This window comes from Dermacentor silvarum, chromosome 10 (genome assembly GCF_013339745.2).
Source record: "Dermacentor silvarum isolate Dsil-2018 chromosome 10, BIME_Dsil_1.4, whole genome shotgun sequence".
In the NCBI taxonomy this organism is placed as follows: domain Eukaryota; kingdom Metazoa; phylum Arthropoda; class Arachnida; order Ixodida; family Ixodidae; genus Dermacentor; species Dermacentor silvarum.
Window position 1 is genome coordinate 66,477,523 of NC_051163.1, and position 26,676 is coordinate 66,504,198.

The 26,676-nt window shown below is 48.0% G+C and overlaps 1 protein-coding gene across 1 annotated transcript in view; it reads right to left on the reverse strand.

Annotated features, from left to right (window-relative positions):
* Positions 1-26,676, reverse strand: part of LOC119465940 (myelin transcription factor 1-like protein) — a 292,459-nt gene that overhangs the window by 116,447 nt on the left and 149,336 nt on the right. The window contains exon 3 of the mRNA XM_037726417.2: positions 18,220-18,355. The gene's annotated coding sequence lies outside the window, so the exon portion shown is untranslated. The remainder of the gene's footprint in view (positions 1-18,219; positions 18,356-26,676) is intronic.

Genomic DNA, 26,676 nt, shown 5'->3' on the forward strand with positions numbered 1-26,676 from the left:
ATATTGAAGACAAGAAAACATATCGAAAGAGAAAAAAAAGAACATTGCGAAAATGCGTGTTATGTACGGTGGTAGTAGTCTGAAGTTGAAATACACAGGCGGATGTCCCGACGCGGCCACGGCGCGAAACGCAGGAGACTGATAACACCGAACGCAGACGTGATCGTCGTGAGACCAGTATATGTGTGTGTGTGTGGGTAGGACGAGGCTGCCGGAAGCTAGATAAAAAGTAAAAAAAGGAAAGAGAAAATGAAGGAGCGCTAGTGAAAGGAAGGCGAGAAAATCTGAGGTAGCGGGAGACTGTGAGGAGGCGAGCTGCAGAAACGCGATGAAGGGAAAGAGGGAAAGAAGGGGTTTCAGGGAAGGGGGAGAGGAGGAGAACTGGGAGAAGTGAGGGGAAAAAGGGGGGCGGGCGGGAAACGGAAAGGTTGCGCGCTGCGGAAGTGATGCTGCTGGAGCGACGGCGATAGCCCGGGACGTTGATGAGCGAGCGCCGAGATGGGATTATAATTACGGGGCCCCCGAGCGGTGCGAGGGATGGGGAGGATGGGGGAAACCGGGTGGGGAAGCGGGGAAGGTTGAGCGCTTGGCAAGGGGAAATTGGGGAGAGGCGCGCGTTCTTTTTTTTTTTCAGGCGCAGGTCTGCGTGGAATGCGTGGGTGTTGGCGATGACGGCGCCGGTGGGAAGAGCAAAGCGGCAACTGTGCTGCCGGTTTCTCTGTATGCCTGCCTGCTGCTTTTGCTGCTGATGCTTCCCCGCTCACTTCTATACGGTGACGACGAAGGCTTGGCTGGATTACGGCTCCGCCATCCTTTTCCTCGCCGCCGGCTGTTTGCCGACCTGTTTGTTTTTCTTGACAGAGAAAGATAGAAATAGAAAGAGAAAGAAAGAAATAGCGACAACGCGGCGTTCTTTCTCACTAAGCGTTCTCTCGCCTGCATCCCTCCCCCCTCTACCCGTCCGACGCTATTTTTTTTTTCGTTTTCAAATAGCTGGCATCGTTCATAGGGCATCGCTGAGAGTCTGAGAGACTGCGTGAATGAAAACAAAATATAACGGCCCGGAGGGAGACGAAGAGAGGTGCACTAACCGCGCGCAAATGAAGCCACGATCTCTCGCTTCTCAATTCCTAGAGCCGCGTACTTACCGGAGCAGAATCGCTTCGGGATTGGTCGAGAATTTAAAACCCCTTGGTGACTCGGGCGGGGGGGGGGGGGGCTTTGAAATAAGCGGTCCTGGTACCATGCAGTGATGCGCGTAGGTATCGCTTCGTTTTTTCGAGTTTCTCTTTCTTTTGCGTTTTTTTTCGTTTTGATAGTTTCGCGTTGACAGCGTAACGTCGTCTGTGGTACGTGTTGCTTAGAGAAACAAACAAAACAGAGAGAAAGGGAGGGCGTAACAAAACACACCTGCTTGTTTTTGCGAGGCTGGGGGATCAAGTTTGATGGGCGCTCGCGTCCTCTCCTACGGAGGCTTCGGGAATTTAGGCGAGTTTGATATTACGGTTTGAACAATAGTAAACGCTTCATAATGAGCCTCCAACGTTGTAAGCGAATTCTTTTTTTTAAGCGTTGGGAAGAGGGACGAAGCCTTCTCGGATTCAGAGTCTACCTTTTTCTCAGTACGCCTCAGTCGATAGGTGTATCGACGAACCAATGAAACCATTGAAAAAAGTGTTTACAAAGAGATAAGCTTTATGAATAAATTTTAGAAATATGAATAGAGACAATGTAACTCCTCTAGCCAATCGCTTCGCAAGGGCGTGCTGAAGTCAAAACAACACCAAGCATTTGTAAACAAACATTCGTGTTACACGTACTGACTTTAGTCAAGCCAGGTAGCTCTGGTGTCTGTTCAGACTAGTGCCTACAAGGGAGCTTCGTGGTGCAAGTAAGGTTTGATATTACAGCTGTCGAAGAGAACAGGAAAGCGCAAACTTGCGATGACTCTTGCTGGCACCACCTATATATAATCCATAAAGTATGTGCCAACGATGAGGCTCTTTTTCGGGAGCTTACGGTGACTTGGGGGATGTGCATCATGAGGCGTGTACGAAAAGGTCCCATGGGTTACAGTCAAGGGTTAAGAGGAAGCTTTAGCTCCGTGCCAGGTCCATTTCCGCTCCTTCAAATCTACGTAAAACGCAACAATGCTTTTATGAGACAACCCTTGGACCGATTGGAATGCAATTTGTTGCATTTCAGAGAAAACGTTGAATGCTAGCTATTGTATGGAACTGAAGTTTTATTTATGGCTCGGAGAATTTTACAAAAATTGCCCAATGTTAGTAAGCTTAAAAAACAAGAATCACAATGTTTACAAATCGATAACTCCGCTGCCGGAACAGATATGGCAGTTCTGTAAACTCCATCGTTTAGAGCATCGGAAGCGGACAAATTTGGTATTTAAATTTTTCAGCTTACGTGAATTCATTGCATTGATTGCAACGGTTTTGCAAAATGCCTACTCGCATACTAGTGATGGTTTAAGAAGCGCTGTATTATACATCGATTTTCTCCGCTTCAGATGTATTATTGCGTGCAGTTTACGTAATTGGGATATCGTTCTTTAATTGCTGAGTTAGAGAGTTCTGAAACTTGATAGTTCCCCATTTCGTAATTTTTGAAGATTTGAAAAATGTTTACGAAAAAAATTGCCGCCCTGTATAATAAACCTGCCTCTTCTGCAGTCGCCAGACCTATACATTTTCTTTCAAATGCAACAAACCTTATCAAGTTTTGTGCAGATGTTGCCGAGAAAAAAAAAAGCAATTTATTGTTCCAAAGTTTTCTTCTCAATCTTCTTCTTAACCGCAAGTCGAGATGCGCACCCAATCTCTACGTTTTGCGCGCCTCTGTGCTTCCATCCAACGGAATCCTAGCTGCATCCCCTGAAAGAAGCTTAAGCTTGTGTTCCAACGCTAGCCTTAGACATCTGAGCTAAGCGGGCAGCAGCCATACGGAGTCTGCTTCTAATGGCGAGGAAGAGGGAGATAGAGAGAGAAGGGAGGAAGGAAAGACAGGGAGGCTAACCAGACTTAGTCCAGTTTGCTACCCTACACATGGGGAGGGGGAGTGAAAGAAAGAGAGAGAGAAGACACGAGTCTTGGTCGCACTTACACATGCCGCTAAGCTAGGTGTAGCATGTCTACGGTCGGGCACTCAAGTCTGTTGACTTCAGGTGCTGAAGAAGGGCTCGAATGGATTTCTGGGCTGGTGAGCTGTGAGGCCAGGCACCCAAGACATTTGCTTCTGTAGATGGCCTATCATCAGTGTATTCAAGGCACACTGGAGAGTCTGGCGTTGATTATCGAAGCGAGAACAGTGGCACAGAAGATGATCGATGGTCTCTTCACTTCACGTCGGCAAACAATACAGCTTCGTGAAGCAATTATTGCTATTATTATTACTATACTATTAAGTGTTACTTAATTATTATTACTATTAAGTTACACACAGCGAGAGAGTGAAATAGGGAAGGAGCAGGCTGCAACTGCCACCGAAAGGGGGACGAAGCCTGCCTAATCTTTAGTAATGAGGGGATAGGAGAGGAAGTTGAAGATAAGGAGAAGGGAAGTGAAGAAGAAAGAAACAACAAGATGACCATCGAAGTCGAGAATGATGCAGGCTACTTTGCAGTTCAAACAAGACGATGGCTTAGGAGAATGTTTGGAAACCCGACGGGAACGGTGGCCTATGCACAGGAAAACGTCGTCACGGTTTCTTGTACTTGTACGCTACGTTGTGTTTTTTATAGCTTCGCATGGAATCTGTTAAAATACAGTGATAATATATGCTGCATTCATAGCTTTTCTTCGGTTGGCGAGAGGCGGCGTCAATTCGCAGAGATGCGTTCCAAGTGTGTTCGATTACTAGGGCTCCAAGCTGTCTTCTTAACGCTCAATATAGACTGTCGTTACCGCTGGCCAAAATTGGAACACGCTTTAAGTAGCTCGAAAGTCTATTAAGCACTGACAACCAGCAAATAGCGCGTACTTACACGGTATTAAATAACTAGAGAGCGTTTGTATTTGACCCGTTTCATGGCTCTTTCTGGCATTTTTCCGGTGAATTCGCATCCGTTTCGTCTTTCGCACCAACTTACGAACACTCATCTGGTGAGATCAGCATGCCACAAAACTGCGCCGACTCGCGAACTTCTTATTTTTAAAATATCTCGTGACTGTTTCGGTCGTGTTCAGTGATTACGAAGAAATGTGGGCGGTATTAGGTGGACGCACCAGAAGTAGCATGTGTCTGACGTAGTTTCTTTTTTCAGTTTGACGCTGCCCAATCACAAGATTGTTATCAAAATGCGTTCCACGCGATTACGCAGACGATTAAAGTAGATGCCTAGTGGTGCGCATTTCGGGCATCATAATAGCGTGTTTATGGTTCGGGGTGATACGGACTCACGACAACGAAGGCGATGCTCAAGGTACGTTCCAAATATGCCGAAAAATTTGACCAACTTGTTCACCTTTACTCCTCTTCCCGGATAGTATATTTTTGCACACGAAACACTAAAAGTTATTCTAGTTCAACCCTAATTAGCATCATCATCTTCCTCATAATCATCGGCATATTTTTATGTCCACTGCAGGACGAAGGCCTCTCCCTGTGATCTCAAATTACCCCTGTCTTGCACTAGCTGATTCTAAATTGCGCCTGCAAACCTCCTAACTTCATCACCCCACGCAGTTTTCTGCCGTCCTTGACTGTGCTTCCCTTCTCTTGGTACCCATTCTGTAACTCGAATGGTCCAACGGTTATCTACCCTACGCATTACATGGCCTGCCCAGCTCCATTTTTTTCGCTGAATGTTAATTAGAATATCGGTTATCCCCGTTTGCTGTTTAATGCACACCGCTCTGTTCCTGTCTCTTAACGCGTTACGCCTAACATTTTAAATGCGAAGCATTTCTTGGCGAACATTTGCTACTTTGACAGTATCTATCTATATAGCCGCCTACGACTTTGTGCTCTCATGGTCGTTTCGTTAACTTGGTATGTACCAAAATTGGCATACTATGACAAGAGTATACAACGAACATAAATGACATGTCATGTAGGTAATGAAACAGACACCTACGTCTTGGTGCTGTCATGGTCCTTTCGTTAACATGGTAGGTACCAAAATTGGCATAGTATGACAGGAGTGTATGATGAACATAAGTGATAGGTCATGGCATAAATGTATGATGCATGACATGGAATGTCATGTGTCAGGACATGCGTGTCATGTAGGTCATGACAATGACGGAGCGAAAAAGATTACTACTCATGTCATGACATAAATGTCACGACATGCGTGCCATGTAGGTCCTGACAGTGACTCGCGAAAAAAAAAATTAACACTCAGAAACCACTAGAATGAGTTCAGACGCACGTAAAGAGAACACTAAAGGATTATGGTAGAAGTCATAGTCATGACCATGACTCAGCAAAAATGAGAATGACTCAGCGAAAAAAAAAAGATTAACGCTCAAAAACCATTGAAATGGGTTCGGAGGTGGGTACTAAGTGACGGAAACACTAAAGTATGGTGGTAGAAGTCATAGTGATGAGAATGACTCATAAAAAATGACAATGATTCAGCGAAAAAAGATTAACACTCAAAAACCAATGGAATGGGTTGGTATGTGGTACTAAGGGAAGGAAAAGACTGAAGGTTGATGGTCAAAGTCATAGTCATGAGCATGACTAAGGCTTTCGCCTTATGATTTTTTAGGTGTAGCTAAAGGGACTCCGGAGGGCTCATGACATGCGTGTCATGTAGGTCATGAAAGAGCCGCCTAGGTCTTGGTGCTCTCATGGTCGTTTCGTTAACACGGTAGGCTCCCCGCACACTGCTTCGCATAACATCGATTCTCACAGGGCGTGGGATCTGCCGGTTTTTATGACGGCACATATAGATATAAGAAAAAAGTGTTCATTTTCTATTTAAATGTGCAAGACACATTGAGAATAAGCATAATCAACAAAAATATATTGTTAGGATACTTCTTCAGCGATAGGCGGGAAACGCGGGGCAGTAAACTGGAAGTGGTCAGTCAGCCCAAGCCACCTATCACTTCGTTTGGAACTTGTACAGACTAGCTCTCGTCTCATGTGAACCACAGGTACACATTTGATGTGCTTTAGATAACGTGTGTGATTCCACTGCAGTCGGAGATCTTACATCGCTCTGTCTCCTCCGACCACGATGTTGATGATGGCGATGATAATGATGATGATGACGACGGCCATGCTTTCGAGAGGAAGCGAGTTGCGTGCCAAACTTCTTTCGCGTCCGGTGTTCCCATTCTAAACCAACAAACGACGATTGCTCTCTGTCAATTCAGCGTTTTATACTACTGTTATTAGAATTGCACATATTCTTACATTTGGTATTTTGTTCACTATTTATGTACCCTACTCCCCTCTGTAAAGCTCTGTGCGCTTGAGGGTAAAATAAAAAAATAAAAAAATAATACAAATGAATAAATAAATAAATAAATAAATAAATAAATAAATAAATAAATAAATAAATAAATAAATAAATAAATACTGAAACTTAGCACGGATTTTTTTTTGTTCTGGCATGTTGCCTGTAGGCAACACTCGTCAATAAAGGGCTTAGCTGCCGGTGTTTCGTAAAGAATTTTGAGGCATCACACTCGGCGAAGCATATTTCATACGTTGGCCTTTAGAGGGTTAAAAAAAACAAAAAAACAAAAAAAAACGTCACGCGTAACCTCGAAGCCCACTGTTTGTACCGAACTAAACGAGACCATCAGGATCAATTTCTTTTCTTTCCTCCTTCATACACGATTGCGAAAAGATAGTGAGAGCTGAATGAGAAGAAAACCGAACGAAATGCTCGAGCGGCTGAGACGATGGGCGCACGAAAAAAAAAAAAGACAAAAAAAATGACCGAAAAGAAAAAGAAAAGGAACTGAAGAACTTCCTCCGGTGTTTGCAACGCAGGAGCGCGCGCGCGATTGCTAACGACTCATTCGGAAATCCCTGCACGCGCTTAGCAGCTGCCGCCTCGCTACTGCTGGGCCTGCCTGGTGCGCGCGCATTGGATCCGCATGGCCGCCGCTCTGTTGCTGCTGCTGCTGTCGGCGCCACGACGCGGGCCCGGGATGCAAATAAGCCTTTAGCTCGACGTTGGCGACGACGACGAGGCCGGCATGCTTTCAGCCCAGGGCTCCAACATCCGCGGCTTGGAGGCTGCCTGCGCCCGCCCCTTCACAACCCGGGGCTTCTTTTCCTCCCCTCCTCTGCATCACTTAGCGACCTCTGCCTCCAATTCCGCCCCCCCCCCCCCCTTTCACCTCTCACGTGTGGTGTTGCGTGCACGCTTTGCACGGTTGAAGCATTTCGCTCTTTTTCTTTAAAAGTATTCTTTAGGTGAAGGTAGTGATACCTAGGCGATTAGGCGTGCAGCGTTGAAACCGGTTGCTTACTGTTAGATTTTTTTGCTTTCTACGTGGTCTAAAGTATATGCTGGGTGTTTCAGCGAACACTTCCAAAAATTTTTAAAGGTTGCCTGTGGCATATAACAAATTTCTAGTTCGTGAGCTAGCCTACTCGAAGAGGCGCACGTTACTTGCACAAAAAAATTGAAATGCATAATAGACTAATTAACAAAAATGATCTAATTAGGTTTTTAACTAATAACATTACGGCCCATATTAAAATTACAAAGTGTAGCCGTGGAGTTCGCAAGGCGGATTCACTTAGAACGAATTCTTAGGATGACACCAGTTTCGAGATATTAATTCACGAACTTTGCGGAGAAATGCATTGGCGTTCCAGTTACTTCTTTAAATAAACGTCGTCTTATGCAATGAAACACAGACATAACTGGAACGCCAGTTACTCTATAGATAGATGTAATCTATCAAGTGTGGACGTTTCTGGCTAATATCTAGCGAAGGAGGTGAAAATAGAGTAGCATAAAAGCGTTGGTTTAGTCGCCACCCGTGTTTGTTGATCACGTAGACAAATTCTAAGCGTCTCAGAAAACACCTGGACAAATAAAGAAGTCGTAGGAGAGGCGCTGCAATAATTAGGGACATGTAAAATTACTTAACTATCAAAAGCAAATCGGCGAGATCATTTGCACTCCATCAACGAGTGAGTGATTAACAAGAAACAATGTCAAGCGTGCTTCAATATGACATTGTAAGGGTATTCCGTCTGCACTTATTTGAATATGCTTCGACTCAAGCAGGCTCGAAAGTGACCGTGTGACAGCGATATCAGGCCCTCGTTTTATGACTGGAAGCTGTACTTGTTCGTAATCTTGGAAACTTTCGTACGAACACTCGCATTCGCTCCCGAGTGGAACGCTCAAATGCTCATTTGTATTTCGAGCGCTTTGTACCAATCTTTAAAGTTTGCGGACTTGGATATGTTACGGGATCATAAAAATCTTCGCTCTGGGAAGAGCCTGGACTTCGCCTCGCTTTTATATACGAAGCTGCCCATTGTTTGCTTATCCCCGTGTATTTTCGCCAGGCTGGCTGCGCTCTTTGCGCGGTCGTCCGAGGGTTTCTGATGTTTTTAGAAACCGGTCGTGTTTCCGTGAAATCCTCCCCCACCTCCCTCTCCATAAAAAAAAAAACAATCGTGCTAGAAACAAGGGTCATCTGTACTTTGCGAAAATGGGTCATTTCTCGTGAAAAAATACGGGCACTAAAGAATGTTAGGAAACGCATGTTTCCCCAGAGGGAGTGAGACAGGAGCAAGGGTAAAGACCAGGAGGGTTAACAGAAGGTAAAATCCGGTTATCTACCCTACACTGGGGCAGGGGGAGATAGGGAGAACGAAAAGCAGAGAGAGACAGATAACTAGAGCACAGACACCAAATAACAGCCGGTCACTACCACCGCGTATTATAACCGCCACAGTAGCACCAGAATAACCAGCAGTGGTAAATACGAAGACAGTCCTTACTGTAGCTCATTCGCTGAAGCAACACCCACACCCGTCACGAGTAGGTTGAAGGTTCGAACACTTATTCCTCGGTGGTTGCAATGCCTGACAGCGCTATAGCCGCAACGCATGTGATTGTGGAGAAACCGTGATGGAAACTATTGTTTGACTGTGCTCTCTTCGACGATCAAAGACTCGCCCTTCGCAAAGTACAGACGCGTTTAGACGACAGTCACACGAGAGACAAATCTGAGACAGCGGCCTCGTACATCTGGGACGCCAAAAAGCCCTATGTGACTTCTCAGTGACTCAATGACGAGCTCCTGAATGTGTGACCGCGTGCAATAAATGACTTTCCTCTTTTCTGTCTACTCACTTTTTCTGTCTTCCTTTCTGCTTTTTCCGGAGAAGCCAACTGGGCGTCCACTCCCTTTCCCATTTTGTTGTCACTTATTTATTTATCTGATCACATGAGATTACGTAAGATGAATAAGAAAAATCGAATGGCGCGTCACATGTAATTGATACTAAGAAAAAAAAAGGTGTGAAGAGACAAATAAAAATGTTAACAATTTACAGTCAGCCACAAACGTTTACGGGACACGAAATTCGCGAAAGCTTTAGAATTCCAGCGAGGCATCGGCTGATAACCTCGATTTCAGAGTTTCACCTTGAGGTCATCCGTTAAATTAGAATCACCGTCCCTTAACGTAGCAGAATTTCGTGTTTGACGTGGAAGCCGCGTTCTGGGGACGTCCGTACGCTTTCGTCTTCGCCCGTAGAAGAGACGAAGAAAATTTTCTCTAGGCCATGTATCAGAAACCAAACAGCGGGTGGAGCGAGCAGCACCAACCGCAGAATAATAAATAGAAAGAAGCGGTAACAAACCACGCATGAAGAAATAAAGAGAGAAAGAGGGAGAAAAATAGACAAAGAAAAGAAAAGAAATAAAACACGAAAGAAAGAAAGAGAAGTAAGGAATGAAGAACAGGGTAAACCGGAGACCGAGACTCCTATAACTTTCCACCGAGTGAGAAGCGACGCCTGGCAGCGGTAACCGGAACCGGGGCAGTTGTGATACGAGACGGCGCTGGGCGGAGCGTCGTCGCGAGAGACCGATCGGCATTGACATCACGTCCCTCTCGGCGCGCAAGTTTCCGGAGGAGGAACGCGCGAGCGCATGACGGATAAGCCTTTGGCCCTGTTCGCGGGGGATCTTTAAGGGATTCGGGAGAGGAAAATCGCTTGGCTCTCTGTCGCTCGAACAACGTGAAGATTCTTATGCTGGCTTTGACTCAAGCTTGCTTTCTTTCTTTCTTTCCTTCTTGCCTTGCTCACACCCCGAACTCTCAATATTCAAATGTCCCAAAGTTTCGGCTGTGTGCGAGCGCGCGCGTACAACCGCGGTTTCAACTCCCTCGGCGCAAAGGAACACGTGGGTGAGTATAAGTGCTTTCGCACGTACACTGGTCTGCAGAACACGGCGTTAGACTTAGCGAGCAGCGATTTGCTCGCTTTGGCGTTCTTGTATCATCTAGGTTTGTCTTTTTGGTCTCCATCTTTTTTTTTTCTCGGATCACTCGTACAGTTTCTTTTTCGATGGCGCATTGTTTTCTCCGCTCTCTCGATTATATTGCAGAGCACAGATGGATTTTTCTTTTTTTTTCAGGCCGCGCGTATAGAGGTCGATTATGGCGCGTTTGAGACTCCTTCTAGGGGCAGGTCACGAAAAGTTGGAATTATCTACATTTCGAGCGTGTTAGAATTTTTTCCTTGTCCCTATGACAGTGCTACGAATGCGCCGATATTGTCGTTAGCATGTTGTAGTTTCAAGTAGGACTGAGAAAAAAAAAGAGCAATTCTGGGGTTTTGCGTGTCATGACCATGTGCACGATCTGAATATGAGGTGCACGCCGCCGTGGCAGACTCAGGATAACCAACTGGGGTTATTTACCGTGCATTTGAATCTTAGTGCACGAGCATTCTTGCATTTTAACCCGCATCGTAATGCGGCCGCCAAGGCCAGATTCAAGCTTGTGAGCTCGAGCTCAGCATTGAAGCGCCATAGCCCCAGGGTATCACTGACAAAGCTCAAAGGTTCTCAACAGAAGTTGAATCTTCACTATTCACAAGGGTGACTGACACTGCGTTTACGCCATGACAACAAGTGCAGTGAGACGTTGGCTTAGGCCAGTTGGTTAGATTGAAATAGGGATAACCATGCAAACGAAATACGCGAGTTAGAAGATGTCATGAGCGCTTGCAGGCAACTAAAGGTTTCATTTTTTTAGGGACTGATAGGTGTGTGTGTGTTGTGTTTTGTGTGTGTGCAGGGGATAGGGCTATCGCGAGGGCAGTAAGGTCCCTAGATTAAGGTCCCTAGAAAAAAAAATACATTCCAGTTTGTGGCGTACTACGTTTCGTACTACCATGCCACGTGAAAGCACTTTAGGATCTTTAAAAAGAAAAAGTAGCCACCACCGCTAACCAGCCGAAATGCCACGTGACCGCACTAAGCCAATCACGTACGGGCAATGAAGGCAGAGCGCAAGGATGAGAAGTATAGCAGCTAGACGAAATAATGCAACTCCCTTGAATTTTTTTATCTAGGGACATGAAAGCGAAGGAGCTATGGCATGAGAGAGAGACAGAGAGAGGAATAAAGGGAAAGAGGTGTTGGCAGATTGCAGTGCAGTTGACTACCTTTAATTCGATCTCAGTTCATTCGACATATCGCTTAATTCGAATGCACTGGCATTCATACATTGGCTATGGAAGGAAAACTGGTTTAGCTCGCACCTGGAACAAAAAATGTCGCTTCAGTTGATTTGATCACCACTGGCGCCCCATCCTGCAACTAGCCTGTCATTTGAAGACTGTCATTTTGCCGCCGTTTTGTTAATTCAACCTTTCGGATAATTCGACCAAAACTTGCGGAGGTCCCGTAAAGGTTAAATTAACGGTTGCCGACTGGTTCTCGTTTGCGACCTTGCATTGGAAAAAGGGAACAGAGGAGGATAAAGGAAAAGAAAAGAAGTGACAACGCACTACAACGAGCACAACAACGGCGCAAAAAAAAAAAAAAGGAGAACAAACCTAAGTGTGTAGTCGTTTGCGCAGGCCGTAGTTCACCGCTGGCCACCTCGCTGATGGTCGGTGACGAATGTATTTTGGAAAGCTTTGACTTTGAAATGAATGCATTAGCTGTCCGATAATCCGGATAATACACTCTCAATTGCGTCTATAAAACTATAGCTAACCAAGCGTTCCCGCGTCTTATCCGACCGGTAGTGCAAAAGGCGCTACTGTACCGCGCCAGGAGCGTTAAGAACGGATGATATAATAAGTCATCTGTATAGGAGAGCGTCCTTCAAGCACGCCAGTGACCAACTTTTGACCTTGGACTTACTCACTATCCTTAGCTCTTGTCATTTCATAAGAGACATACACAGACACGAGAACGGCCCGTGCATCTGCGGACACGAACGGACACACCCAACCCGTGGCGCTGTAGTAGTATGTCAGGCCGTCAGCCAGGCAAACATTTCCTGCTAGTCATTAAAGCCAGCGCATCTCCTGACATTTGCTGTGTGACTTATACCGCAAACTCGGAGCGAACGACTAAACGAAACGAGCACAGCACGCGTAGGGATTTACTCTGGACGTCGTTAAAAACACCGCCGATTGGATTTGATTCCGCCTTTGTGCAAACATTCACGCTTCACGCTTTCAATTAAGACTCGCCGCAAAAGGCGGAATGTAGAGTTCCTGCGTTTTTGTTTTTTCGCGTACGGGGTGGCGCGTGTTGTCATTAGTTGCTAAGGGCACGCTGGTATCGGTCATTGTCTGCGTAACCGGTACGTTTTTTTTATTATTAGGAACCGCTGAGGACAGGCGACGTTTTGTGATTTACAGGGCACGTGTCATACCACTGGTACCATATTGGCAAAATAATAAAAAAGGAAAAAAAAAGTATAACGAGAAAATTTCGCGTTCGGTTCATCGTACCTAAAAGTACCTGGCTCACATCTTTTGCAATTGCGTGAGAACAAAGACAGGAGAATTTTTTTCGTGTATGTCAAAAAAGCACCATTTCGTATAGGTGGTATATATATAGCCTCCTGGCTGTCGAAACGACTGAAAGCTAGAATTTCAACAGTGGGAGTTAGGCTTAATTTCAACAGCGCCGCCAATGGGCTTCTGATGAGCTATCCTGCAGCTGGAGGCGATGTTACCTGATTTCGACACACCGTTTTGTCTCATGTCACTCTGTGAAATCCAATAGTTTCTGCGTTGTCCACAAAATACGGCACCTCGCAGAATCCCAACGCAATCTTTAGCTGCAGGGCTACGTTTTCGGTCCCTACCTTATCAGTCAGGATGATCAGCATGGCAACAATAGTTCGCATGAACTAAACGGGGTGGAATTGGATTCTACGAGGAAATAATTAATGCTGACGCGAGTTTGCATTTCTCTTCATGACTGAGGAGAGGAGATCATTCCAGAAGATAACACAAACATTGCTCCTGCATTCGGTTTCGATCGCTATAGCCAGGCGTCTTACGGTGAAATATATACCAGCTGGTGGTCTAACTTGGCCCAGGTGTAAGATGTACTAGAAAAAAAATTAACAATGTATGACAGCAAAGCGGCGCGGTATGCCGGTAACTAATGACAAGCGTGCCAGTAGGACATTGCGGCAATAATTTTGTGCCATATAAAAATGTGCAAGAGCGAGCTACGTGGAAAATTTCCGAACGATTATAAGCGAGCCAAGAAAACTAAGCAAATAGGTAAAAAAATTATACAAAAGAAAAGGCTAAGAGAAGCGACTAGCGCAACAGTAAGGAAATTAAACAGCCACCAATTTCAGCGCGCCGGTCGCCGCCTCGTATATACTATGATACCCGGGGAGAGGGGGTAGGGTATGAGGTGAGGAGGTGATGGAAGCAGGAGGGGGGGGGGGGCAGGGAGGGTACGTGGGTTGTGGAGCTGCAACGCTCGCACGCAGCGCGGGCCAATAATTACGTAAGAGCCACACGGCAGCGCTGCTGAGCGGCTGCTCGGGCGGGAGGCCAAAAGCGCGCGAAATGATACGAGCGCCGAGAGAGAGAGAGAGAGAGAGAGAGAAAAGAAGAGTAGAGGAAATCGCGCCAAAAAGACAGAAAAGCGCGCCAAAAGGAGCCGTGGAGGAAGGGCGAATACGCGGGAATGCAAGGGCCGTCGCGGGCCGATATAAGCGAGCAGCGGGCCCCCGAGCGCGCCGCAGCCTGCACTCTTTCTCTTTCACTCTCATCGTTTGCTGGCAATGCGTCTTTCTTTCATTTGCCGTTCGTTCTCGTTTTTCGTTTCATTCGAAAAGAAAGACTGAAAGAGCGCGAGGTTTGCAAGAGAGAGGAGGGAGGGAGTGCGCGTACTGAAGGCTAGGAAAGGGCTGGGGTTGAGACCCTTCCCCTCGCCCTCTCCCACACACACAGCAGCAGCAGCAGCAGGTTTCGGTCGGCGGCTGTCACTCTGGAGCCGCAGGCAATAACACGTCCGGAGAAACTCCGGGGGCCCGTGGCCAATTTCGCGCTCCAGCTTTCGACTAAACCTTTGGGCCAAGATAGAGCTTTGGCTCTGCCGGTGCGCAGCTAGAGATTAAAGACGAGAGGGAAGAAAAAAATAATAAAAGAAGCAACGAAGAGATAAAGAAATGAACAAACTACGGGAGCCGACCCGAAGCGAAGAGAGCTTGCAGAACGCGAGCGACGCAATACCGATGGGAAATAAGAAAGCAATAAGCATCCGCGTTGAGAGGAGGAGGAGGAGGGGAGGGGACACAAATAGGAAAGAGAGAGAGGAAGAGAAAGCACAAGAACGAAAGAACGAATCTTACTACGCGCACAGAAAATAAAACAGAGTTGTTGGGTTTGGGACGGGAAGCTCTGGAAAGTTCGAATGGCGCGGCAGAAACATTCGAATTAGTCGTCGGCATCGAACGAATGCCCGGACCGAGACGAGAACGAAGAAAAGGCAATGAAAAGGCATAGTGTGGCCAGGATTGTTACTGACCGGCTGGTGGGACTCGCGCTTGGTGCAGAATGCCTACGCGACAGGACTTTCCTGTCCGTGAAGAAACTGCCACACTCGCAGTGTTCTATACATAGCTGCAATCCCAATCGCGCAATGAATGCAAGCTTGAGAGTCCCGCAAGTTTTCCCAACTCTATCGTTTACACTTTGACCCATATCAATTGTTATTTTATTGCGATAGCAATTATATGGACACTCCAAGCGGATTTTTGTCGTCGGCGTCGCCGTCGCCGTGAGGTTCCGTATGGAGTCCAACGGCGATGAAATCGTCGCCGCGCGCCGTATGCTGCATGTGCGAGTGAAAGCGCGCGAAGGACGCGCGCTTTCACGCGGAGCTAACGCACGGCGGAGAGCAAACGCGACTTATTCCATCGCGCGCAAGACCGTGGGGGGACGGGAGGGAGGGAGGGAGGGGAAGCGACGTTTAGCTGCGGCACCAAATGCGTATTTATATAAAAACGTTGCGAGACGAGAAGGTGGTAAAGACTTCCGGCTCTGCTCGACGAGTGTCCCGTGCTGATCTCGTCGAAAACCTTCGAGCCGCCTCCAAAGGCACCGGCAACAGTCACCAACGCCACCCGCGTTCGGTGTTTTATTCAAAAGAGGTTTTCGGGCATCTTGTACAAATGAGCATTTATTTATTCGATCATAAAGCGTCATAAAAATGGCTGAACATTGAAGCTCCATGAATTAGTAGCTTCATGAATGTAACAGCTCTATGAATCCCGCAGTAGTAAGCCAGTCTCTCAGTCAATATTTTTTCATTATGGAGGCCTACAATATTCTGATTGACAATGTTGCTCTGTATATAATATTTGATAAGTGATAAATTAATAACTAATGAAGTATTTAGCCTAAATAAAAAATATTCCAACTTGCTCCAAGCGACGGCAAGCAACATTACCTTGGTTCTGCCCAGCTACGTGGCACTGTCGTGTTTTTAAATATTGGACCAAGTACGGCAAAACGGCCTGTATAGTATAGAGTGCAGACCATCTCTGTGATTGATGGAGGGACATTGATATTTTTCTTCCGTAGACCACTGTGCATAGTTGTCAGGTGGGATAGTCTGTAGGCTGCGCAACTCTACCGCATCTGGCTACAATGCGCTTCTTTGCCTGGCTGAAAACTACGGACTTATCGAAGCGAACAGCACTTGATGATGAAAACATTGATTGCGGTTTTGACAGCGACGTCGGTGACACTGAGGACGAACGCATTACAGACCTTGGATTGCGATATCAATTATACGGACGCTCGAGGTGCGTTCGCACCACCGGCGCCGTCTGTACAATCGTGTTGTCATGGTATCGATGTGCGCTTGCGCGGCGGTCACGTGGCAGGTTTGGAGGTCTGCCGATACTTGAGAGACGCGCAGTGCGTTTGTTTAGGTAGAACAACATCGACATGATGAGGCTTAAACAAAGTGATTATTCAAATATAGGTCGATCTTTCTCTGTTGCTGTTGTTTTTCGAAAATGTTACCTAAAATGAGTTGGTGTGTGCGAATGTGATTTTTGAGATCGAATCGAATACGAGTCGAATATTGCGAGAAGCGAATCGAAATCGAATACTTTTCTAATATTTTTCGAATAATGACAGCCGTTATCTCAATTAACATGAAATAATGTTCCCATCCCAGTATTCTTAACGTTAGCCAGTCTTTGTCATTACGTACTCGTAGTTCGTTATGAAGCGTTATTTATTAAACGCACAAATGGAACATTAGGAACACGCAAGTAGTTTCTTCGCATGCACAAGGCTCTTCCAAGAGTGCGAATGATCGCTGTACCACCTGTGAAGTGTGGCTACCTAAGTGACGTAGCCTGCTGCACTACGCAAGTCCTCATGTTTTATGCCTCGTGGGGTGACAATTTACCGTACTTTTGTTCCAATTTTTTTAATGTTTATTTGGGCGCAGTTGACGTTTTGAAGTATTCGGAAAAGTATTAAAAATATTCGGGTTTACGTGTGGTGACTATTCGATTGGAAGACCGAACCGAATAGGACACTATTGGATTCGTTATTAGAAAGTTTTGAATATTCGCACACGCCTAAAAATGAGCTATAGACCTATATTCGGAACCAAAGAATCTCGACCTATATTCGCGAACAAAGATAGCGAATGTACCGAGCTATCGAAGTTTCTCCGTCGCGTACGCCGTAAGATCACTCTGGAGATTATCCAGATTGGCTGAAGGAAATGCTGTATATGCAACGCACTCGACGGCACCCAGGACGACGTCTTTTGGGGAGCCGAGTACGCCGGCGAAGCTAATGTCTATAGAACCAAGCTTCTATAAACGTCGTACGAAGCGTCCAAAAAGACGGCTTCTCTGGCACTTCCGACGAGGATGTGGCTTGCAGAATCAAACAGCGAGGTTTAGTAGCCAAGTAAATGGAGATATTTAGGTTAGGGGACGCAAACCGCACCCAAACGTTGCGGGACGCTAACCGCCGGGCGTACAAAATAACCCAACGCGAGCACAAAAGAGCGCGACGGGCCTACAATGGACCCTGCTTCTCCCAACGCTTGGTGTGGCTTGCGTCCTCTAATCTAAAGCTCGCTACTAAAGGTATGCCATGTTCAAAGTTTTTCGTTTTTTATATAATGATGGAGGTCCAACTATATTCGAACTATGATTATTTGTTTCTCGGTGAGTTCAATATAACAGGGACCCGCCGGAGTGGCTCAGTCAGCTAAGGCCTTGCGCTGCTGAGCACGAGGTCGCGGGATCGAATCCCGGCCCCGGCGGCCGCATTTCGATGGAGGCGAAATGCAAAAACACCCGTGTGCTTGCGTTGTAGTGCACGTTAAAGAACCCCAGGTGGTCAAAATTAATCCCGAGCCCTCCACTACGGCGTGACTCATAATCAGAACTGGTTTTGGCACGTAAAACCCCAGAAAGAAGAAGAATATAACAGCGGTCGACCTATATTACTGTTTCACTTATTTTCGAGTAAATACGATATGCGATTCTGAAACGTGGAACGCTGAAACAGGTACTCTTTCGGGACACTTTGAGGACACCTTGCTGCCTATTCTTCTCGGTGAAGGTTTTCCTCCCTTGGTTCAGGGGCGAAAGGTTAGGACTACATCTTGTGAGCCCACCTAAGTGTTCTGCGTGTTCCCTCAAAACCCTCGTGTTGAGGCTCTCGGCTGCCGTGTCTTGGGCGACAAAACAAGAGGCTAGTAAGAATGCCAGTCACACGTACCTGGGGATGGTTGTGGCGCCATCTGGCGTGCGTCGTCTCGCGATTAGCACGGTCCAGCAAAGCACGCTCTCGTGACGTCACCAACATCGATCGAAAGGCGGCGCCCCCTGGCTCAGAGGACCGCAACAGGAGGCACCTGGAACAGCATCAAAGAAGAGATGAACATCATTTACGATCGTGTGATCATCATCATCATCATCATCATCATAATCATCACCATCGTCGTCGTCGTATCATCATCATATTTATGTAAACCGCAGTACGAAGGCCTCTCCCAGTGATCTCCAATTACCCCCATCTTGCGCCTGTTGACACCATATTATGCGTGCAAATTTCCGCACTCCATAACACCATCTAGTTTTCTACCGTCCTCGACTGCGCTTCCTTTATCTTTACACCCATTCTGTAAGTCTGATAGACCAGTGGTTATCTGCCGCACGCATCGCATGGCCTTCCCAACTATATTTCTTCGGCAATCAGTTATTATTAGGATAGTTTTATTTTTATAACCCATTATGGCTCAACATATGTTAAAAAAAAGTAAAGCTCCTCATGCCATATCTTCATCGCCCAAATGTTTCCTAATATTTGCTCCTGGCCACCTCTTAGAATTACCGAAATGAGCGTGATGTTAACGAATAGTCACATTTTAAACTTTACACTAATTAGTATTGTATTAGGACCTGGAAATGCTGCCGTTCATATTGTGACAGAGTGATGAAGAAGACGTTTTGGGAGGACTTAAAGAAGACGAAGCTCGGGACTTCGCGTGCTTACTATGATCTTGTCAGCCGCTGCCAGGCTTGTAAATACACTGTAAATACATTTCTTACTTCTTTTCCCCGTAACATTTTCATCAAATCTATTTTCTCGATTCCAAATCGTACCTAGGAATCTCCCTGAGTTCACCCATGACGAACACCCATAGTTAGTGGAAAGAGCGTGAAGTTCTTTGACATGCTTTATTCACAAGCGTATATTTTTAGGATTTACCTGCTTACGGGAGGTGTAAAACGGCCGAGAAGCATAGCGACTGACGTTGCACGCCAAACGCCAATACGTTGCACGCCAAACAGGAGAGACACGCAGAAAGTGTGCACAACCTTGTGTTCGCACTTACACATTTTTGAAAGCAGATATTTATACCAAGTGTTCGTTTGCAATCGGGAGGAGATCGTTTTCGGTCTATATATAGAAGGGATGGCGTCACAGACAGCGTTAGGATCGCCAGTCACACGAGTTAGGGTGCAACTACCAAGGGAAGTAAGTGATGTTCGAGCCTTGATCAGCATTTTTTTAGTCATTAGGCCACAACACGGCAGCCTACGAAGTGGATTTGCAAGAACGAAAAGAAAAACTGATAACTGTGAGATGCAGGCAAGACGATGAAAACAAACCTGCTGGCAACTTTCCTTCCCGTTTCTTAAGAGGAAGCTTTAGTCCGAAGCCAACTCTGATTTCCGTATGTGAATATGTACTTAAAACGAAGGAATGCTTTTATAAGACAGGAGCTGGGCCGGTTTGAATGAAATACAGTGCATTAGAGAGAAAAATTCATATTTTAGAAACTCGAGGAAGCGGAATTTTGATGTAGGACTTGGAAAATTTCAGCCTCCTAATTTGACCTGCGACTGTGTCAAAAAAAAAAAGTGCTGCCAGTAGAATGTATCGTAATGGCATAAGGCACACTGGTAGTCGACTTCATTTTGTCGTCAAGGCAGGACTTTAGCGAAGCGATTAAGCGGGATTCAACAACGTCGCCTGTAGGTAAGAGTGAGACGCGCTGCCAAGTACCTCACGGAGACTGGTCGCTTCTTGGAGTTCACCACCTGTTCGCCTTCGGCAGGAGACTTCCTACTTGGCAAGAAAGGTGGCACACAAACACGCGCTTCAAGAGGCAAAAAAAAAAAGAATGGAAATCGGCCAATTACGCCGAGGCTGAGTCAGTTCGATTGAATCTCCAGACGACGAGGGCTGAGGAGACGCACGTCGGCGCCGCTTAAGAACCGAAGGCACGGTGGCGCGAGCGCGCGTGCAATTACTAATGATGCTAAGCGCGGCCGTGGCAGGGCCCAGCGTCAAGGCCTATCAAATAATCAGCATCCGCCAGCGGCTCCCATCCGCCAAGAGAAGGAGGATGGGGTAAAACGGCGGGGGGACGCGGACGTTTGTTTGTTTTACGTTTTCTTCCACCACTGGGTAGCTTACCCCTCCCTCCATACCCCGTTTCCCTCGCCATCCTTTAACCCCTTTGATTCCCTTGGCAGCAGCGCCCGACACGCTCGAGAGAGGTTCGGGATAAGACGACGTTCCTAGAAACGAAAAAAAAGGAAATAAAGATAGAGAGAGACGTGGCCCGCGTGTTCGTCGCAGAGCGGCTGCAGACCGAATGCGAACGAGCAGGCGTGCAGTGCAATGCAGGCATGCAAGCAGGCCTGCCTGCCTGCTTGCTCTATGGTTGTGAATCGTGAGGGAAACGGGGTCTTCCCTCTCGTTTTGCGCGGAGCACCCGGTCGAGGCCGGCGGGCCTCGTTAATTATTCGAAGCACCGAAAACGGTTCCCAGTGCCCCCCCCCCCCTCTCCCGCTTTCGCGCCAACCGACACTTCCTTCCTACCCATCTCCCTTGTCGAAACCTTCCCCCCCCACCTCACTTCTTTCCCCAAGCATCCTTGCTCCAGGGACCATGCCTGTCTCTTATTCCTCTTTCTCCCAGGCTCCACCACGCGTTTTATTCCCGTCGCCCAAAACAGTTCCTCCTTCGTTTCTTCCTCCGGGCACGCGACCACATTTTTCATTTCGTCTTACGTCCGCTTTCTTCGAGCACTGCGCACGCACATGTTAGGAGGACGCGCGAGCGTTACGCGTGTGAGATATGCCCCCCCCCCCCCCGTCCTTCTCCCTGCACGGCTGCAGCGACGACTCCCCAAAACCCGTATAGATAGGCGACGTTTTCCCGATTCATCCCTACTCTCTCCTCTCGCTTCGCTGTTCCCTCGTTGCTCGCCGCCGCCGCCGTCGGTGTCCTTCTCCAGATGCGCGCCACGCCAGCGTGCATCGCTTTGCTGGCGGGAAGTAAAGAGGGAACGTGGGAGAGGAGCGTGCCCGCCAAAAGCGGAAGCCAAGCGCGGCGCGCAAGCATCCGAGGGGGCTCGATTCGTAGGCCGGGGCTATTGTTCACAGCACCCTCTGCCTCCTTTCGTACCCCAATTTACTCCTCCCTTCTTTCCCCCTCGTTGTCTTCCCGCTTCCCTATACCCGTCTGCCCACTACCCAGCCTCCTCCAGCTCCCCATCTTCCCTATACGCATGCCGTGCTCTCCCCTTTTTCATTCTCGACGGTCCCCCCCCCCCCCCCCCCCCCTCCGGCGTCACGCACGCGGCAGTTTTGGAAGAGGCCAGCCACCAGTGCAAGGAGCCAGCGGCGGCATCCGTTTCTCTCTCTTTCTCTCTCACACCCCTTTTCCTCTCCCCGCTTCCGCGCTTCGTTCCCTTATTGCATCTCCCATTTCCTCAGTATCCCTTCCCGTTCGTTCGGTTTTGCCCCTGATTCGAGTTTTCCCTTCGTCGTCAGCGTCACGGCCCCCGGTTCGTTATTATTGCCGTTACTTTTATTTTCGTTTTGGCGGCATCGTTGTTTAGCTCCTCGGCACGTCGTCCGTAGCGCTTTCCCTTTTTTTTCGTTTTCCCTTCTCCATTTACAGGCAGCCACCGACGAGCCGGCGGCGTTCCTCTCTCGGGAAGGGATAGGGGAGGAGGGGAGGAGTGGCTTTAATTTTTCTCGCACGTCGTTCTCTCCTGGCCTCATCGGCCGCCGCCTGGATCCCGAGCGTACAGTCCAAGGCACGCACTCTCGCACGCACTCGCAAAGCCCTCCAGTAGCACGCTCCTTCTTTTTCGGGAGTCCTGGCTGGCGGGGCTCCCTCTCCCCCCACCTCCCGGCTCATCGTCGTCGTTCACTCGTTTCCCCTGATTCCATCGTCTCATCGCGGGACTAGTTTGGTCGCTGTCTTTCCTCCATAGGGCTGCCGTCTTCACCCCTTTTGCCATCGATCTGGTCCGAAAGGGTTAAAAGCGGTTGGGAACGCCGAAAGGGGGGCACGGAAAGGGAGGGGGAAAGGTGGGTTAGCGAAAGAAGAGCGTGCCGCGCAGGGAGGCAAGCATTGTTTTCGTTCTGTTATTCTCGTTATTTTTGCTTTTCAAGGGCACGCAGGCTGTCACAGACTCCCGAAAGAAAAAAAGAAAAAAAAAAGGGGGGGGGGGCAGAAATACTGTTGTTGTGGAGACGCGTGTGTGAATTTTAGAATGGGACCGTAGAACTGCGAGAATGCCCGTCTTTAACTTGAGCAACAGCAAACCTTCCGTCTGGGCTACGACTCCTTTTAAAGTGTACACCGTGGCTAAGGGAGTGCACCGTCCTTTTATAGCCGGCCGAGGAGGCGTCGATATCAAATAACGCAATGTATATATCGACGTCAGTTAAAATGAACTGGATTCTGCAGGTGCGTGAGCACGAGATAGATGGAGGGAGATCGGTGTCGTTAAGGTAAACGAGTTCGACGTCTTGTCGTGGCGCGTGGTTTCCGCACAGAAACATCAAACTTTTGGTCACCAGGTCCGATGCAAGACGAAAGAGAAGTGGCATATTCAGGACACTAGTTTTACGATTGTTTATAGCCAGTGTTCCGAACGCTGGTGTGTGTTCGCGTTATGGTGTTGAATTTTTGGGGGTTCTTCAACGAAGTGTTACTAGTACAGAGCTGAAACGAAACTTTGGAGATGTTCTCCTACCGAAGCATCAAACCCCAGTTCGATCCTGGGTTTTGGCACTAGTGTCACTAGTGCCAAAACTAGTGTCACTAGTGCACTAGTGGCACTAGTCGAAAGATCTCGGTGTCCGGTCGACCAGGCTTCAAGAACGCCGAAGAACAAATCGCTTGAAGAGCCCAGAGCAGCGCTTCTTATGCCACTGTTTATTTCCAGAAAAAGAAGTCAGACATCCCTCGTGACACGCCCCCTCCACCACCGCACTTCGCGTGGCTTTCCGCTATGCTCCCGCAATTTTTTTGTTGTTGTTATTAATGACGTGTCCTCTCGCTCACAAGAACCTCGTGAGAAGTGGACAGGCAGCAAGCGAGTATCAGTTTCATTGTGTAAGTGTTAGTTTTACTTGAAGGACAACCAGGTAGGCCTTACTTAGCCACAATGTAGAAAAAATAAAATAGAAAGAGTGTGTTGTGGAAGCATGTACGCTTTATTATATGACTATGTACGCTTCTTGTAGCCAATGAGTACGCTATTTTTCGTAGGCTACAACACTTTGTGTGGTATTAACCGTGGCAAAGGGCGTGTTATACTTTAAGTGATTAGGAAGGATTGGAAGAGGCGAGATTGATTAGTCAACACACAGCACTGGATTTTATTCATTTTTCTTTTAATCATGTTTGTTTTTTATTCTTATTTCGTTTCAAAGGCATGCAGGCTGTTATATAGCCCTATTGAGAAAAGATGAAAGACAAGAAAGAAAAAACCAAACAAAACAAAAAACGACAGAGAGAGACCGAGAGAGAGATTGCTATGAAGGTGGTTACACCTTCTTATAGGTTCAACATGAGGCCAAGCATTTGCCTTCCTTTTAGCCACAGCGCACATTTATTCTTAGGCAATGACACCCTCTGAGGTGTTCAACGCAGGTAAAAAGCACAATGCAATATATTTACACCCTTGATCATGTATGAAGGGTGCTTGGTTTGTCCGATGGCTAACGTCCTCACCCTCAAAGGGTATAGATCGAATCATCGTTGGGGAGACATGGAGTTGTATTTGTTTGGCCAGTTCCTTTTTGTGGCATGATGAAATCTGTGATAGACGAAACAAAAAAATGAGGCAAGTTTGCACTCCGTCGCGCAAAGCTTAGGCATAGCGAAACTTACTGACTGCTACTGCTAGGTATGAACTTGGTTGCTGCAGGGTCTTAACTTGGTTTAACGTAACTACGCATGTAGGAAGGTATTCTCGAGCGATCATTTTCGGAGTTACCTTCCCTTTTGCGACATTTCGAGTGACTAGCGCTGGACGCGTGGGCGCCTATGAGCGACAGCGCTCCTGGCATGCCACAAACGCAGGCAGGCTAACCAAGTTTGGTACAGTGCCAAGAAAGCTGTCGCTTGCCGATGCCGAACGCGTTGGCGACATTTCGCGTGAATAGCGCTGGACGCGTCGGCGCCTACGAGCGACAGCGTTCCTGGCATGCCTTAATTAAACGCAGGCAGGCTAACCAAGGTTGGCACAGTGCCAAGAACGCTGCTGCTTGCCGACGCCGAACGCGTTGGAGGCTAGCCGCTCGATATCAATCGGCCAGCTTCGCTGTGTCTTGAGATTTGCGCGGCCTAGTGCAAGCTTTCGCCTTTTTTTTTTCTCCTGGCTCAGTGCGCCGCGGAGAGAAGAGAGGCGGGGGTCGGGAAGGCAGGGGGTGGCGAGGAGGAGACCGCGTTCATGCACACACGCACGCGGTCTCCTCCTCCTCCGCGTTGCCATGGCTACCACGGCTGCGCACCACAAATTACGGCTGGATTAAACAGCTTCGCTGTTAAGTTGTCGCAGTTTCAGCGAAGCATCAACTGCGATAGCAAATTAGTAGAGAGGTATACGGAGTAAGAATAGTAGTTTTATCAGCTGTATAAGCTTGGACATGCAGCAACACCAGCAACGCGCACAGCTGTTGTCGACGCCGTCGGCGTTTGGCCGCGTTCGCCCCAAACGCGCGCGGCGTTGGTGACTGTTGCCGGTGCCTCTGGGGGGGGGGGGGGGTGGTGGTGGTGGTGAAAACATTTATTATTGCCATAGCAATTATATGGACACTCAAAAGCAGATTTCTGCCGTCGGCGTCGCCGTCGCCGTCGCCGTGAGGTTCCGTATGACGTCATTTGGAGAAGAAATCGTCGCCGCGCGCCGAACGCTGCATGTGCGAGTGAAAGGGCGCGAGGGGCGCGTCTTTCACGCGGAGTGAACGCACGGCGGAGAACAAACGCGCGTTCTGCGCCGTGCTCGCTTAAGGGCTGCAGAAGTAGGCGTCTCTGTTCTCCTTCACAATCACCATGTATGTAGAGCAAACGCGCCTTCTTCCGACGAGCGAGAGGCCGTGGGGGAGGGGGAGGGAAGGGAGGCGACGTTTAGCTGCGGCACGCAGTGCCTATTTATATCAGAGGCTCCGGCAACAGTCACCAACGCCGCACGCATCTTGAGCGAACGCGGGCAAAACGCCGATGGCGTCGACACCAGTTCTGCGTGTTGCCGATGCTGCCGCATGTCCAAGTTTATACAGCTGATAAAGCTAATATCATTACTCCGTATAGCTCTCTACAAGTTTGCTATCGCAATTGATGCTTCGCCTTTCAGGTGAAACTGCGACAACTTTTTTTAGGAAAATACAAGAGTTGACCCCCGAAGGGGGGACACCTAAGTGGACTCCCTAGTCCGGGATTCCATTGGAGATGGCCGCCGCTCGGGCACGCGCTACCAGGGCGCGCTGGGCGCACAAGGTAGAGCAGCTGAGCAGGGTCTCCTCCCAGGCCTCTCGTGTGGGAACGGGAAAAGGGGGGGAGAGAGGAACGGCTCGGAGGTTTTCGACGAGATCAGAACGGAAAACTCGTCGAGCAGCGTCGGAAGTCTTTACCACTTTCTCGCCTCGCAACGTTTTATTGCGATAGCAATTATATGGACACTCAAAAGCAGATTTCTGCCGTCGGCGTCGCCGTCGCCGTCGCCGTGAGGTTCCGTATGACGTCAATGGAGATGAAATCGTCGCCGCGCGCCGAACGCTGTATGTGCGAGTGAAAGGGATCGAGGGACGCGCGCATTTCACGGGGAGTGAACGCACGGCGGAGAACAAACGCGCGTTCTGCTCTGTGCTCCCTTGAGGGCTGCAGAAGTAGGCGTCTCTTTCCTCCTCTACAATCACCATATATGTAGAGCAAACGTGCCTTCTTCCGACGCACGAAAGGCCGTGGGGAGGGGGGAGGAGGAGGGAAGGGAGGCGACGTTTAGCTGCGCACCAAGTGCCTATTTATATCAGAGGCTCTGGCAACAGTCACCAACGCCGCGCGCATTTTGAGCGAACGCGGGCAAAACGCCGACGGCGTCGACAACAGTTCTGCGTGTTGCCGGTGCTGCTGCATGTCCAAGTTTATACAGCTGATAAAGCTAATATCATTACTCCGTATAGCTCTCTTCAAATTTGCTATCGCAATTGATGCTTCACCTTTCAGGTGAAACTGCGACAACTTTTTATATAATTACGCATTTGGTGCCACAGCTAAACGTCGTTACACCGATCCCCTTAAAGTCGGCTTTACTTTTAAAGTGAAATGCATTGCTGGAAAGACGTGTTTCCAGGGGCAATATAAGTAAAATGTGAAGGCCCTAGCACCTTTTTTCTTGTGTTATTAATTGTTTGCTAT